Source organism: Colobus angolensis, unplaced genomic scaffold (genome assembly GCF_000951035.1).
Source record: "Colobus angolensis palliatus isolate OR3802 unplaced genomic scaffold, Cang.pa_1.0 Scaffold27, whole genome shotgun sequence".
NCBI classification, from domain to species: Eukaryota; Metazoa; Chordata; class Mammalia; order Primates; family Cercopithecidae; genus Colobus; species Colobus angolensis.
Genome location: NW_012115932.1, coordinates 1976246 through 1993061, shown reverse-complemented (window position 1 = coordinate 1993061; position 16816 = coordinate 1976246).

Sequence of the window (16816 nt, the reverse complement as noted above, 5' to 3'; positions counted from 1 at the left end):
TTGGAATGGTGTGAGAGCCTTTACTGTCCCTGAGTCTGGGAGGTTACGCTGGGTGCATTACTCCTGTGTCCTCACTGCCTTTGTATATTCTCTCTCTGATACACACAAGGCCAAGCACAGAGCCTGGCACACAGTATTTATTAAATGAATGAATGAATGGGTGATCAAATAGCACTTCTCAAGCTGTGCTAGGATGTCCAGCTGTGTTAAAATTATTCAGCTGTCCCCCGAGGCTTACTTTTTCTCCATGAGGGCAGGCACTCTAACTGCCATAATCTCTGAGTATCCTCTTCACTGCCCATTGCACAGGGTGGACACTCAGCATATATATTTATGGAATATATAAATGAGAGGAAAATAGCTATAGCTATGCCATTTTTGTCCCAATTCTATAGCTAGATTCTATAGCTAGCATTAAGTTTTCTGAAAATCAGACCTACCTATATCACTTTACTTCTTTAAGCTCTTTAATGACTATTCATTACTTTTGGTGTCCAGACAAAACCCCTTAAACTTGCCTATAGAGCCCTGCCAGTAGCTCTGACTAGGAAACGGCTGAACAGGACAGACCACTGTTTGGGGGTCATAGACTCTTAAGATTCTGATGAAGGCTATGGCCTATCTCTTCAGAAAAATGTGGTCACATGTTTATGAGCATACACTTTTCCATGCTTTTACAAGGTGGATGGGTCCTCTGTTGTCCAATTCTGGACCTCCCTGGGGCCCATAAATCCAGGATGGAGGCGTCTCAGTGGCCCACCTAAACTGTCATTGGAGTGAGGAGGGAAGTCAGCTCTGCTAAGGGCCTCTCTGAAGCTCCTCAAATACGAGGCGCCCACCCCCATCCAAGTGCCAGTTCTCTGATAGTTAGCAATTCAGAATGACTTTCCAGAGCAATCCCTCAGTCTCCTGTGATACTTGTCTGACAACCCCTTAATCTTGGCAAGAGCTGCATTAAACCAACCTGTCATCGTCATCGCTGCACGCAGTGGCAGCTCACAGAGAGACACACACAGGCTCAGTGAGAGCCAGGCTCTTCAACCCATTGCAAGAAATTACAAGTGGAGGGCCTATCGCTCTAAACCAGCACCCAGGGGCAGACAGACAGGGCATGCCAAGAAGTACCAGGCCAAATCAGGCTGGAGGTGAGTTGCTTCCACCCTGGGGGCTGTCAGGAGTCATTGAAAGGAAGGTTTAAACAATCACTATTCTCAAAGCCCAGGTCCCTTCCCTGTTGGATTAAAACAAAGGAATGGAGCCATAATATGAAAAAGCATCAGGGGAAATTTGCTGAAAATGGGATTCATTTTGACAAATTCAAAGAGCCCTGTTGTTACCTTGCTTCTGGAGAATCTGTTTTTTCTGTTACTTTTATGACCTGTGAAATTCTATTCCTTTTTAAAAGAAAAAGTGAAACAGTATCCAGTTGTCATCCCAAAATATTTTGGAAGCTTTAAAGAAAAATAACAACAAAAAGAAATGATTGAGCCAAAGGCATGTGTGGTCAAATCCTTCCTTTGGGTTAACCCTTTTACAAACGCCATACCTAATCTGAGAATGATAATAATTATTATTATTAAAGTTGTGAGCTTTTTTTTTTCTTTTATCATGTGCTAAACACTTTCAAATCCTTTCTGCAAACATCTGTTTTGAGTCAGCTGTGTCAGATGGATTGTGAAATTGGCCCCTATTCTTCACTCTTCCACCTTGGGCAAGGTGACGTGTCCTTCCGCTTGATTCTGGGTTTGGCCAGGTGATTTCCTTTGGCAAGTGAGATGTTAGCAGACGTGAAACAAGCAGAGGCTTGAAAAAGCATTTGTGCATTTCCATGTGCATTCTGGTACCCCTGCCCTTACCATGAGACGATGCCAGGCTAGCCCTCTGCAGGGTGAAAGACACATGGAACAGATCTAAGTTGTTCCAGGCACCCAGACAAGAACCAGCAGACCCTCAGACCCATAAGCAAGCCAGACAAGATCAGCAGACCTAGCCAATGCCCAAATGACTCCTGACATGTAGGAAAGAAACCCACATTTTATTACTAATTATTATATACTATTAAAGTTTTGTGAGTGATTGTTACACAGTATTATAACAGCTAGATAACTGATACGCCAACTGTGTAACTGATACGCCAACTGTGTGCCAAGCACTGTTTTAAAATATAGTATATATAGCAGTAAACAAAATGGACAAGACCCTTACTCTTAAATTCCTGGTTACAATACCTAACTCAAAATTTGTAGCACCTCTATAGAGTATGCTATATTCCCAATTACACACAAGGAAAGTGAGGCACAGAATGGTTGCATTACTCGCCCAAGGCATTACAGCCAGCAAATGAAGCTGGGATTCCCCCTCAGGGTATATGATATGGCAGGTAAGTCACTTAACTCCAGTCAGCCATGGTTTCTGCATCTGAAAGACAGGAATAATAACAATGGGTACCACATGAATTATTGTGAGGAGTAAATGAGATCATACATGTCAAACGCTTGCCACAGGGCTCTGTACATGGAGACTTCAAGAAGATTTGCTGTGGACAGTACTATTTCCGTTATTTTTATCATGGCTGTTGGGATGCTATCTGACCCCAGAGCCTGACTACTTCACCAGTTCTTTGTTATTTTGTTGTTCTGGTCTAGTTTCTCATTCCTTCTACCTGATCCATGAGTAGATGGAACTGGTTGACAAGTATGGCAAATGGCACTGCTTTTTTTCATAGGGAAAGCAAAAAACTTAGAAAACGTTCAGATCAACTTCAATAACCTTTGTTCCGCTGAATCCAGTGAAGGCACGGGCCAGGTCTGATAGCTTCACTATGGAGAGGTTATTACATTCCTGGGCTAGAAGCAGACATTCTAAAGGAAGAACCAACCACATAATTTTAAGGGTCCCATGTAAAATGAAACTACTGGGCCCCTTGTTCAAATATGGTTAAGAATTTTAAAACGTTTAACATCAGAACACTGAAAAGGGCTTAGAGTCCTTATAATTTAGTGCCTTCCTCATGGAATTGTTTTGAAGATTAAATGAGAGGAGCATTTCAGTCCTTAAAGCAGTATCTGGGAAACAGTAAATGTTCAACAGCAGTAGTGTGAACTGTCACTGTTATTATCACCTATTTGTTGAAGTAATGAAGGGAAACTCAGCCGACATGGAGCCCTTTAACCTTTTCAAAAGGCTTAGATGGCCATTTTCTCATGTGGTTTTCACAAAGAGCTCTGCGATGCAGGCAGAGCAGAGGCTTCTCGGTCCCATAGCTAAAGAAATGATGGCTCAGAGAGTGTCATGGCCTTCCAGAGTCTACACACCAGGAATTGTCGACATCAGCCTGGAACCTGGGATACCGCAACCCTGTTGTCTTTCCACCAAGTCCTCCTGGCTCCAGCTACCTCTGGCCCTAATAGAATTGCCATGCAGGTAAATTTACTTATTTGATATAGTCAGGACCCAACTCTCAAGATGAGATTGAGGACTTACTTTGCATAGAGATCCACATTGGAGGCTCCCTATGCATTCCCCCAAGTCACTTACTGCCCCGTGACTCACATTCTAATGTAAATGTCTTCTGAGCTCTAGGCTACCCAAGGAGGGAGAGACTGAGAAAATCAAGTAGTGTATGATTAGCACACAGGCTCTGGAATAGGACAAGGAAGTCTGAATCTGACTCTGCCACTTAATACCTTGGGCAAGCACTTAACTCAGATTATCTCAACCTGGACAATATTAATATTTGGGGCTGGGTCATCCTTTGGTGTGAGGAGACACCCTGTGAATTGTGAGATGTTTAGCAGTGATCCTAACCTCCACCCACTAGATGCCAGGAGCACCCCACCTCCAGCTGTGACAACCAAAAATGTCTTCAGACATTGCCAATTGGCCCTTGGGAAGGGAGGCAGGGAGCAGCAATTTGATCCTAGTTGATAACCACTGACTTAACCTCTCTGAGCATCAATGCCCTAAACCTATAATCTGGGGATTATGATAAACATTCCTGCTTCATCAGGCTGTAGGGACTGAAGGAGATGATCGTGTACTGTAGTGGCGTAGGAACTGGCAGTTAGATGGGCAATCAAGATTACATGCTGTTATTATTGCAGTGCCTGCCAAGGAATGGGGACCTTTGCAAGAGCTCCACAAGCTCCCCGAATTTGGGGGTGAAAATTTAATTCAGGCTGGGTGCAGTGGCTCACGTCGGTAATCCTTGCACTTTGGGAGGCCGAGGCGGGCAGATTACCTGGAGGTCAGAAGTTCGAGACCAGTCTGGCCAATATGGTGAAACCTCATCTCCACTAAAAATACAAAAATTAACCAGATGAGGTAGTGTGTGCCTGTAATCCCAGTTACCTGGGAACCTGAGGCAGGAGAATCGCTAGAACTCGGGAGGTAGAGGCTGCAGTGAGCTGAGATTATGCCACTGCACTCCAGCCTGGGCAACAGAGTGAGACTCCATCTCAAAAAATAAAAAGAAAAATTAATTCAGCAAATACATTTTGAAGATCCATGTCTATAGGTATATTGCCAGGTAATGGGAATTAAAGGGTGAATAAGATTCAGACACCACCCTCAAGAAGTTCCCTACCTGGTAAGAAGCTCACAGCCCAGGCTCAGTTCACACCCTGGCTCTTCCACTTGCATGTGTGACTTAGGGCAAGTTTGCCTTGCTTTGATGAGCCCTGTCACCTCATCTCTAAAGCGAAGATAATAATGAGAGACGTAGCTCTTAACCATCAGCTACGCTGCCTCCCCACAACGCTTAAGTCTCCCGATTGCTGGTCCTCTTCTGCTCAGCACACTGCCTGCAGCAGAGAGAATAAGTCCATCGCCCACCTCTGTGGGAGAAGCTGCTTCCTTCCCGGTGAACACGTACCATCTTCTGGGAGATGATTCGGGGTCCGAGGCCCATCATCAGAAGGACTTGGGCTCATGGCCTTGGCAGTCACTTCACTTCTCTCAATCAGTTTATTCACCTATACAATGGGGATAATGACAGTGCCTACCTTCACAAGGTTCTCATGAGGATAAAATGAGATCATTCATGTAAAACATGGAAGAGAGCCCAGCAAAGAGGAAGCACACAATGCCCTGTCACCATGGCGATGGAGAGGAAGATGCTGACCAAAAAGGGGAGGCAGGTGGTGTGGCCCTCCATAGCCTGATCCAATTGCCTTGGGGAGCTGATGCAGGAGCCCAGAACTCCATCTCCCACACCCCGACCACGAGGCACAGCCTGCAGGACCCTTAACACCAAAACCTCCTGTCTATGCCAGCCCTTCCCAGGCCAATGGCAGGAGCCTTGTCCCAGGCTCTCACCAAATGATTCAAGTGTATTAAAATATGTATGTATATATGTATGCAGACAAGAAAGAGGAAAAGTGTAACTTCTAGTCAGAGCCTAAATTTCTTGCCTCCAAAGCCCAGCTGGAGAGCAGGGGTTCTAACAGAAAACAGCCGCACAAATTAGCTGGAGTTCTGTAGCTGTCTTCAGCAGACTGCTTACACCGATGTCTCGATAGGTGGTCTCCCAGTTCATCAGTTCATAAATAAGTAATTTGAAATGTGTTCCTGAGGGAAATTTTCCTCCTGCTCTCCCCAACAGACTGTACTCATCAGTTTTCCCATTCTCCAGGTAGCTGCCGTCCTCATTTATAATGGCCAGAGGAACTACGCTGTTCTAATTCCTACTTCATTACATTGTCTAATGCGAGTTTTCACCAGCCTCACAACTCCACATTTCTTTATGTTGATAAGAAAAAAAAAAAACTTTGCATATATTATTTATTAGCACTTTGGAGGTGGCTTTGCTACAGGTTCAAGTGGAATATTTTTACATACAAAGCAAGATGGGCAAGTTGAGTTCTGGAAAGGGATTTGGAAATGTTGTTGATCAGCTCTCCGGTGACACATGCGTGTGGACTGGGTGGGACACACGGGCGGCACATACTCCACTCACACACAGCCAAACCTTCACCACCTATTTTACTGCTTCTACCTCAGCTCTTACCTTCACCATCCACGTAGCTTGACATATATTTCATACACATTTTGATGCATTGTTCCAACCTTATATTTTTCCATTTGAGAAAATGCACAACTGGATCAAAAGCACCTGGTGACTTAGGAACACCAGGGTCCCCCACTGGTGAAGCTAATGGAGTCACTAATTTGCCTGGCCAATAAAACCAATGATTTCTATACTAAAAGCCTTTGAGTGAAGCCTCCGGGGCTTACTTCAGGGTAATGGAGGGGGGCTAGTTTCCTCTTAGCCAATAACCTAATTATTTTTTTAAAGCACTAACTGTACCTTTCATTATAATAATGTATATAATTGATTTTACTGATTATGTCTTTCATGGCATCTATTAGTCACTGAGAACTATATTTACTTCTTTCTGTTGTTTTTATGATTGTTTAGCTTTGGGATCTCATAATAGGTAATTAATAAAATACGTTAATCTGAGAGTAATTTACCTAATGAGATCTCCAGGAATCTCTCCTGATAAAGGAATTCCTCAGAAGGCTTTTGTGGGAGGAAAAGCTTTCCCGTGAAATCCTGGCACAATCTGAAACCTAAATTCAGGTTTATTTGTTAGTTTCCTTAGCCTCTGAAGAACCAGAGAATTTTTCATCAAAAGAATTTAAAACTGAATATCCAGTTTCAGATGAAACTGTCCTCTGTCCTTTTCTCTGGTCTGTCTGGTGGCAGCAGTCAACAACCTCACCCCCACAGACAATCATCCAATTAGGCAATGAATGAAGTTGACCCATGAGCTATTGGAGATCCCTTTCAGGAAGGGGCTGTAGTTTTGAAGAAGAATAAGATTATCGTCAGGCAATACAAGCAAAATCAAAAGGATAAGATGAAGGAAAGAGAGAAGAGGAGGCAGCTAAACAAGGACAAATTTTATACTACAGGAAACTTATTGCACAGTACCCACTATCCCGCGAGTCAGGATGAAAAAGGTAGACATGGTTTCTCTGGTATAATAACAGTTCACCTCTCTGTGTAAAGGGTGCTGGTGCACTGAGTGCAAATCCTAGCTCATTTTCTGGGATGCTGCTCAGACAGGCCTGAGGATGTTTGCAACAAGAGTGGTGTGCTTCAAGCTGCAGATCCAGAAGCAGACAGACCTGGCTCCCATGCAGGTCTATACCTTGGTCATATCCTTTCTTAACTCCAAGCCACAGTGCCTTTCATTTCTAGTATGGGCAGCAGACATTAGTACCTACCCACCTGTAACAAAGGAACACAGAGCACATACTGAGGTTTCTCAACCTCAGCACTAGTGACTTTTGGGGGCAGATAATTATTTGCTGGGGACAGAGTTGCTGCACTGTGCACTATAATCTGTTTTGCAGTATCCCTGCCTCCAGCCACTAGGTGCCTATAGCAGTCTTCCCCTGTCCAGAACAGCCAAAATTGTCTCCAGATATTACCAGCCAGAACTGTCTACAGATACTACCAAATATCCTTTGGTGGCTAGAGGAGGTGCGGCAGACACCATTGCTACTCCTGAGAACACTGGCCCACACTAACACTCAACAAACACGATCATAGTATTACGGTAATCTTTTCTGAGAATGAACTGGCAACACAGATGAGAAGCCACTTGGGAAAAAGAATGCAGGGTATTCTACAGTGAATTCCTCCAACTCTTGTTATCATTACAGGGAATAAGTCCAGATTTCAGTTTGAGGGGGATCTCCCACTGACATGTGGGAGCTCTTCTGTAGACAGGGCCAAAGTCTTACTGGCAGGCAGGGAGCATTTGCCTGAGGCTAAAATGACACCAGGTTATGGATTATATCCAAGATATGTAGCACTCATCTCACATTCGGCCCCAAGCTCAGGCCCCTGGAGAGACAAGCCAAGCCAAAATCAAGGGCGCCACCAATATGAAATATTATGTGTTTATGTATCAAAACATATATTATGTCATGTTTTTAATATATGTATACCATACACACAAGTTTCAGATAAATAAACATGGAAAAACTACAGTAAACTCCTTGCCGATCAAGGAAACATTGAAAGTTACTGAGACCAAACCTCTAAAAAGCAAAGTATGAAAATCAATAAAGCCTAAAGCAAACCTGCCCATTCTTTGACTCCTTTGACATAATCACTTTCTCTAGAAATTCAGATCCCAGATGCGTTTCTACATTTCAAGTTGAGACTGAGATTCATCTGGAATGATCGTACCTTTTACTTGTTAAGAAAAAGTGGCCTTCATGCCATGTGAAAGGCTCTTGTAACATACATTGTCTCACTTAGCAAACTAAAGCCTGACAATTTTAGCATCGTTTGATTGCCTCACTCTTTACAAAAAAGAGAACAGAAATCTGCATTTATACACATACATATTTGCACCAAAAAAGTATGCACTTAAAATCATTGAAAATCACATGAACACAAAAATAACGAAAGATAATTGCCCAAACGTGTTCACACAACTCACTCATGCACTCACTCAAAAATAAGTACATAATGACATTCAGGATCATCAAATGGATTTCCCAATAAGCCGAAAAACATGTGCCCAAATCACCATTAAAACAGGGGCACCCGAAATAAAAATTTTTTATTGAATTTATTATTTGAAAATCATCAGAGTAGTCATCATGAGAAAAAACAATTATTCTAGTTGCTTATACTTGTGTAACAATTTAGCATTGCTTTTATTTTCAATTGCAGTTAACCCTTAAACAAGGCGGGGATTAGGGGAGCCAACCTCCTCTCCCCTACAGTCAAAATTCCTCATATAACTTTTGACTTAACTACCAAAAACTTAACTACTCATAGCCTACTGAACAGAAGCCTTATCAATAATATAGTCAATTAACACATATTTTAGATGTGAAAATGTTTTCAGAAAAGCATAAGGAAGAGAAAATACATTTACTCTTCATCAAGTGGAAGTGGATCATCATAAAAGTCTTTATCCTTGTCTTCACACTGACTAGGCTGAGGAAAAGGAGGAGGAGTGGGAAGGGTTGGTCTTGCTGTCTCAGGCACGGCAGAGGCAGAAGAAAATCCACAAATCAGTGGACACATGCAGTTCCAACCCATGTTGTTCAAGGATGAACTTTACCTACACTGGGGGTTGGGGAAAGTCACCATAATTTTTTTAGATATTCAGGTTTTGAAAGTCTTAATTGAGCTCCTAGACACACCCCAACTTTCATATACAAATTATGAAATCTGGAAACCCATGTCTGCTGGTACTGATACTTCTCAGTGTGATACTTGGGATGGTGGAAAGGGCTGTGTTCCCGAAAGCTGGAGGACCCAAATTCTAAACTTAGCCTCCCACTTACTCTCCATTAATATCTTGTTCAATCTTAGTTTCCCAGCTGTTAAAAAACAAAAACAAAAGACTAGTTGGTGAAATTGATATGATTTCCAAATTATTCACTTCAGCTTTGATTGCCTCTAAATCCCACTTCTTGCCCAAGGTCACCCACAGCTGGTGGCTGACACAGGCAGAACTAGAGGTAATCCCGTCTCCTAGTTCAAGGCCTTTTCCACAAAGTTGTACCCACACATGAAAGCCCAAGCCCCTTCCTTCTCTCTCCTCCTCCACCTCCTCATTGCTATGCAACTCCTTTCCCATCTCCTGTGCAGCCCATCCACAACCCCTCCCCACCCCCAACAGCTCACACTACAGGTAGTGCAGGAAAAGATAGCAATGGGGAAAGACAGGCACATTGAAGGGGTTACTTTGCCTGGGGAACCCTTTATCTGAAGCTGTCCTCAAAAGCGGGAATGAGTTGATTTGCATTTTCCCACTGAAGCATGCAGAGTAGCTGAGGAGTGTTTCTCGTTACCAAGTACCGTCTTCTCTGGTTTGCCCTGAGGCCTTCTCTGGGGCTGGAGCAGCTCTGAAAACACCTGTATGCTGCCCATTTAAATACATGCTTCAGACAAATCTTTTAGGGGTTTCAAAAAGGGAAAAACTAATGCTTTTCCGCCCCAGCATACATTATCCTTCCTGTGAATGCTGAAGGCAGAAATTAACTCTCTCCAAACTGGTTTATTTAGTCTGCTTTTCCAGGTAAAGCCTGCATTCCATGTTAACAGACTGTCAGTTAACAGTTATCTCGTTCCTTCCTGCCTGCCTTCCTTTCTTCAGTCATTCATTAAGTAAGTATTTACTGACATCCATTCCATGCAAAAGCACTGTGTTGTCCCCATATATCCTCCAGAGACAACTTTGACAAGGATCCTGCTCTCAAACTGCTCACAATCTGGCTCAGGCCATAATGGGCCCAGATGTGCCCAAATGTACCCAAATGTTACCTGGGGACCTCACTGCATCTCAGGAATTGGCTCAGATAATTTCAAGGCTTGTCTGAATCCACAGTTCACCCCATGACATCTGCAAACTCCTGGCCTTTTTGCTCTGCTGCTACACCTGTGCCTGTTACCTTGATCACGCGCCAGCACCTCACAACTTTGGTAACTTTGTGGAAGCACTGAGGACAGTGGAGGGCAATTGCATCTCATGCCACATAGCCATCGGCTGTCTTGATGGCTCTCCACCTCACTCTGCTGGCTCCCAAAGCACGGGCTCTCCAAAAGGTGACCCACCTCACTATGCATGCTTTTCTGTAAAGTGTAAGCTCTGCCTGCTCCACCTCTTCTCAGCCTGCTTCTCTCACAGTGTGCACTTGCAACAGACCAGCCCCCCTTCCCTAGTATCCGAGAAATTCGGAAAATAAAGTTCTCTCCATCCTTTTACTCAAATAACTATAACACAAGTGGAAAAATTACAGAAATCATAAAAGTATGCCAGGCAGGCAATTAATAAATATATTAAATAAGTGTATCTGTTGAAAAGAGGATTGGAAAAGGACTATTTTGGTTCAGGGGAGGGAAAGGTAGCTTTCATAAAGAATTCAGAGAAAGAAGCTTTTCTCTGAAAAACAGAGGGGCACTAAGCAGGCACCACCTCCCACTATCTAGACCTTCCTGATCCTTCTTTACATCTGTCTTGTTTCCTCTTTTCTCCTTTTGAACATCTGCCCACCTCTTTGTGGAAAAAAAAAAAAAAAAAAAACAGGAAATGAAGGGATTTTGAAGGTCGGAACTCAGGATTCAGGAATCATACAATCCTAAAGGGTCCGGGCAAGTAAAAGTTTTTGAGCTCATCCAGTCTAATGCTTTTGTTTCATAAAGGAGTAAACAGAACTTTCCAAGGTTGTGCAGGATGTGAGTAGGGTTTTTTCCCTCTTCATTTGAATGCATGATAAACATTTTAAAGTCATGAAACTTTACACTAGAATCCAGAAAAAAATCAAAGATCTGCCAACACCAGGCTTGCATCCCTGCCCAGCAGCAGTGGGCTGGAGTGGGGCAGCTCCGTCTCCCATACGCACAGTACCCTTCTATCCCAGCCGCCTCACCCCCAGATGGGTTCAATCATCTCCATCACAGTCATGGCCCCTACAGGCCTTTAAACTGTAACTCCTGTGTGTTAGTCCATTTTTGCATCACTGTAAAGGAATACCTGAGGCTGGGTAGTTTATAAAGAAATGAGGCTTGGCCGGGCGCGGTGGCTCCCTCCTGTAATCCCAGCACTTTGGGAGGCCGAGGCGGGCGGATCAGGAGGTCAGAAGATCGAGACCATCCTGGCTAACACAGTGAAACCCCGTCTCCACTAAAAATACAAAAAATTAGCCGGGTGCGGTGGCAGGCATCTGTAGTCCCAGCCAGTCGGGAGGCTGAGGCAGGAGAATGGTGTGAACCCAGGAGGCGGAACTTGCAGTGAGCTGAGACTGGCCACTGCACTCCAGTCTGGGTGACAGAGCGAGACTCCGTCTCAAAAAAAAAAAAAAACAAAGAGGTTTAATTAGCTCAGAGTTCTGCATGCTGTGCAGGCAACGTGGCACCAACATTTGCTTCTGGTGAGGCTTCAGGAAGCTTCCAATCATGGCAGAAGGCAAAGCCGGTGGGGCCAATGTGTCACATGGCTAGAACAGGAACAAGAGGCTGGGAGGTGCCACATTTTTAAACCATCAGCTCTTGCATGAACTCAGCAAGAACCCACTCAGTGCCAAGGGGATGGTGCTAAGCCTTTCATTAGTGATCTACCCACCATGGTCCAATACCTCCCACTAGGCTCTGACTCCAGCTACTGGGGATTACATTTCAACATGACATTTGGAGGGGACAGACATCCAAACCAAACCATCCTGCTCTACAGCCGGTTTCCTACTCCTGGCCAAAACAAACAAAAAAAGCAACCCAACAAAAGTCACATTAAACTATGTAGCACAACTAACCTCAGGCAGCTCTGTATATGATTGGATTCTAGAAGTACCCAAAACCAGAAATTCCCATCCCTTCTCCATCAAAAGCTAATAATAATAGTAATAAACAGCAGGCAAACAAACCAAAGCAAAAAGCCTTTCCCACTGTCTGGCACTGCCTGAAATACCATTGTATCTTGGAGAAGTACTGTGGTCCTCTAACATCTTGGATTTGAGAGAAAAGTGGTACAGAAGAAATGGCCCCTGGCACACATCATCACCTACTTTAACATTTTGACTGAGGATCATTTTTTGTGGTAGGAACCTTCAGATATCCTCTGCGTGCGTGCGCACACACACACACACACTCCAAACACAACAAAACACAATACACACCCCCCTCTCTCATTCTCTCTCTCTCTAAATAAGCCATATACTCAACTTTATTGGAATCTGATTAAATAAACAAAAACTAAACATTTCTCCTTAAAGAAGAAAAGGAAGGCCGGGCGCGGCGGCTCATGCCTGTAATCCCAGCACTTTGGGAGGCCGAGGCGGGCAGATGACGAGGTCAGGAGATCGAGCCCATCCTGGCTAACATGGCGAAACCCCGTCTCTACTAAAAATACTAAAAATTAGCCGGGCATGTGGCGGGTGCCTGTAGTCCCAGCTACTTGGAAGGCTGAGGCAGGAGAATGGCGTGAACCTGGGGGGAGGAGCTTGCAGGGAGCCGAGATCGCACCACTGCACTCCAGACTGGGCGACAGAGCGAGACTCGTCTCGAAAAAAAAAAAGAAGAAGAAGAAGAAGAAAAGGAAATAATTTTCACAAAATAAAAACATAGAGCAAATATACCTATTTGAAGGTGAAAAGATCACTGTTTTCTCCAGCAAGTCAGAGAGAGCATGAACCAGGAACAGGAGATGCTGCAGTTTGCTGATGTGAGTGTGTGGACATTGAGAAGCAGGCAGTGTATGAACACAGGCAGAGAGAAGGAAAGGAAAACTGTCATCTTAGCAAAGATCACTTCATTGTGCTATCAAGGTCACAGTTGGGTAAAGACCAAAACACTATCTCCAAAATTTTAACAAGGATTCTTCCTTTCTCTTGTTCCCATAGTGAGTTCCGGGAAAGGGAGAGAAAGTGTAATAAAGCATATCTTTTTAAATGGCATATAGCTGGCCTCTACTTGGATCCTGTTTTCTGGCATCATTTTAATTAGGAAAGGTGAGAAAGTTTCCAACGTCCCCCAACCCCCTTCCCTGTATCCTAAATGAGGGCTTCACAGAGAACTGGCAACCAACACGATTTTGACAGAGTGAACTTCTTTCTCTCCTAAGCATTCCTCCAATCCCCAGATAATACCCCTCATTCCTCCCACATTAAGTAACACACACAAGTTTTCTCCTCCTACCCTCCCCAGCCCACACTTCTCTCCAAAACGTATAACATAATTGTGAAGGCTAATTATCAAATAATGCTTAAGCCTTTGGGAACAAGATAGGGGGTTCTACGAATGTTTTAAAAAGTCCCCAGGCTGCAATAGAAACGTGATTAACTGAAACAAAAATGCCTACTGAAAACTTTCAAACCCAAAGTCAGTTTTTAAAATTTTTTCAAATATATAGGTATATTACATAAATGTCTGTGTCATAATTTATCTATATGTACATATGTCAAATGTGTCCTTTTTTTTAATCTGTCACAGAAATTCTCTGCCATTCTAGAGCAAGACCCTTAAGGAGAGAAATAATTTGAAGTCGGTTCATCCTTTTTTCTGACACGCAGAGGTCCACCATGGATTTCTCCCATTACAGGGCGCCCCTCAGCTGGCTCTGGTCGGAGACAGGAAGAAGCTGCCCCTCGTAACAGGAAGGAGAGAGCAAATCTAGGCAATACAATTCTCCTCCTGGCCTGAACATGAGCAGATAGGGTCTGACAGATGTAGTCTTTATCATGGAATAAAACAGACTCACAGCAGTGTGCCTCACACACGAATGTCACATTTTATGAATTGCCATATTGTCTCACTACACGCTGCAGTGAGCAGGGCTGGGCAGACCATGAGGTTGAGGAACGACTTGGCCTCTCCTCTCCCACGCTCCCTCCATTCCAGACAGGGGCATTGGTTTTTTGCCTGCATCCTCAGAGAGGAAGACATAGCGGCTGTGGATGCACCTGTGTGTATGGGCCAAGTCCTCAGCTGTGATGCACAGAGAAGTTAAATATAGCACTGTGGCTGGTCAGATTTCAACTGTCCTGGGACCCTGAGCAGTTACAGAGCAGAAGGGGCTGCAGGGAGGGAGAGAAGGGGGGATTCAGAGAAAGCGTGCACAATAACAACGCATGACCTATCATGCAAAGAGCCGCAGGGCAGAAATAAGGGCTCCTCACTCCTTCAGTAGAAACCAAGCCCAGGATGCTGATTCTGTGCCCAGCAAGCCTTCTCATGGGAAAGAGAGCTCATCCACAAATCCTGGGTCAGGAAAGCCAGGGAAGGTCCATTCTGAGACTCCGCCCATAGATGAGTGTTCTGAGGATTAGCTCTTAACACTGTGGAGGAAATGGTATTCAAAATCTCTAGGGACTCGCTTTCTAATTAAAGAGCAAGTCCTACTAGTTGCCTTTACCTCCCACCCTACTGAGACCCCTTGCTCCACTCATGGGACTCAGGCATGAATGGAGAATTCTGAGCAAGAGGCAACCAGAATGTGAAAAAGATCCAATGGGGCTCTCCCTCACCCCCAAGTTATTGAGTTAGGCCTGAGTCAGCCAGAGTTAGGGCCAATGACACCTCTTAATTTGCACTCTTTCCTATGATGTGATGCTGTGCCATCCAAATTAGACACAGTTACCTCTAAGGTGTACTCAGTGTCATCATAGCCATGACACAAAATCATAATACACCTTCCCAGACCAATTTTTCTTTCAGTGCCTAAAAGTGGGGCAGGGAGATTATTCTTATTAGAAAGTAAGCACAAATGTACATCAGAAAATTCAAACAGATTTTTAAGATAAAACACTAGTCTTCAAAGAAATTATAGGTTTCCAGGGACTATTTTGAGCTTAGCCCTATTACCTCCCTGAAAATGAATTTACTCCCTTCCATCATAAGGGATTCTTGGATTTAAAAAAAAAGAAGACCTTATGCTTTGGTAGGCCTAAATAGTGATCTCTAAAGATATCCAGGTCCTAATCCCCAGAACCTGTGAATCTTGCTTTATATGGCAAAAAGGATTTTGCAGGTGTGACTAAAGATTTTGAGATGGCTTGCTAAGAGAAAACCAAACACCGCATGTTCTCACTCATAGGTGGGAACTGAACAATGAGATCACTTGGACTCGGGAAGGGGAACATCACACACTGGGGCCTATCATGGGGAGGGGGGAGGGGGGAGGGATTGCATTGGGGAGTTATACCTGATATAAATGATGAATTGATGGGTGCTGACGAGTTGAGGTGCAGCACACCAACATGGCACAAGTATACATATGTAACAAACCTGCACGTTATGCACATGTACCCTAGAACTTAAAGTACAATAATAAAAAAAAATAAAAAAAATAAAAAAATAAAATAAAATGAAAGAGATTAAAAAAAAAAAGAAAAAAAAAAAGATTTTGAGATGGCATATGCTTATCACAGCACTATTCACCATAGCAAAGACATGGAATAAACCCAGCTGCCCATCAGTGGGGGACTGGATAAAGAAAATGTGGTACATGTACACCATGGAATACTATGCAGCCATAAAAAGAATGAAATTATGTCTTTTGCAGCAACATGGATGCTGCTAGAGGCCATTATCCTGAGAGAATTAACACAAAAACAGAAAATCAAATACAGCCCTTTCTCACTAATACATGACAGCTAAACACTGGGTACATATGGACACAAAGATGGGAACAGTAGACAGTGAGGGCTCCAGAAGAGGGGAGGGAGGGAGCTGAGGAAAGGTTTGAAAACCTACCTATCAGGTACTATGTTCACTACTTGAGTGACAGGATCATTAGAAGGTCAAACCTCAGCATCATACAATATACCTATGTAACAAACCTGCACATGTATTCTTGAATCTAAAATTAAAAATAAATTTAAAAAAATTAAGACATTGAGATGAAAGATTATCCTGGATTATCTAGATAGACCTTACATGTAATCATAAGTATCCTTATAAGTGAAATACAGGCGGAGTTTTGACTACAGAAAGGAGGTGAGGTGGTGATGGAGGTGGAGATTGGAGTGATACAATCTGAAGATGGAAGAAGGGGCCATAAGCAAAGAGATACAGATGACAAGTTCTATTCCCAGAATCTCAGAGGAACCCTGCCAACACTTCGATTCCAGCTAGCCCAGGAAAACCCATTTTGGACTTCTGACCTGTACTATAAGAGAAGAAATCTGTATTGTTTTAAGCCACTAAATTCGTGGTAATTCATTATAGCAGCATCCAAAAACTAATATATTTCAGAAATAAGAGTGCAGGTCACTGAGTTCAGCAACTTACACTATTATCACGAATGGTTTTATTTTGAACCACAAAGAACATAGGATATTTGGA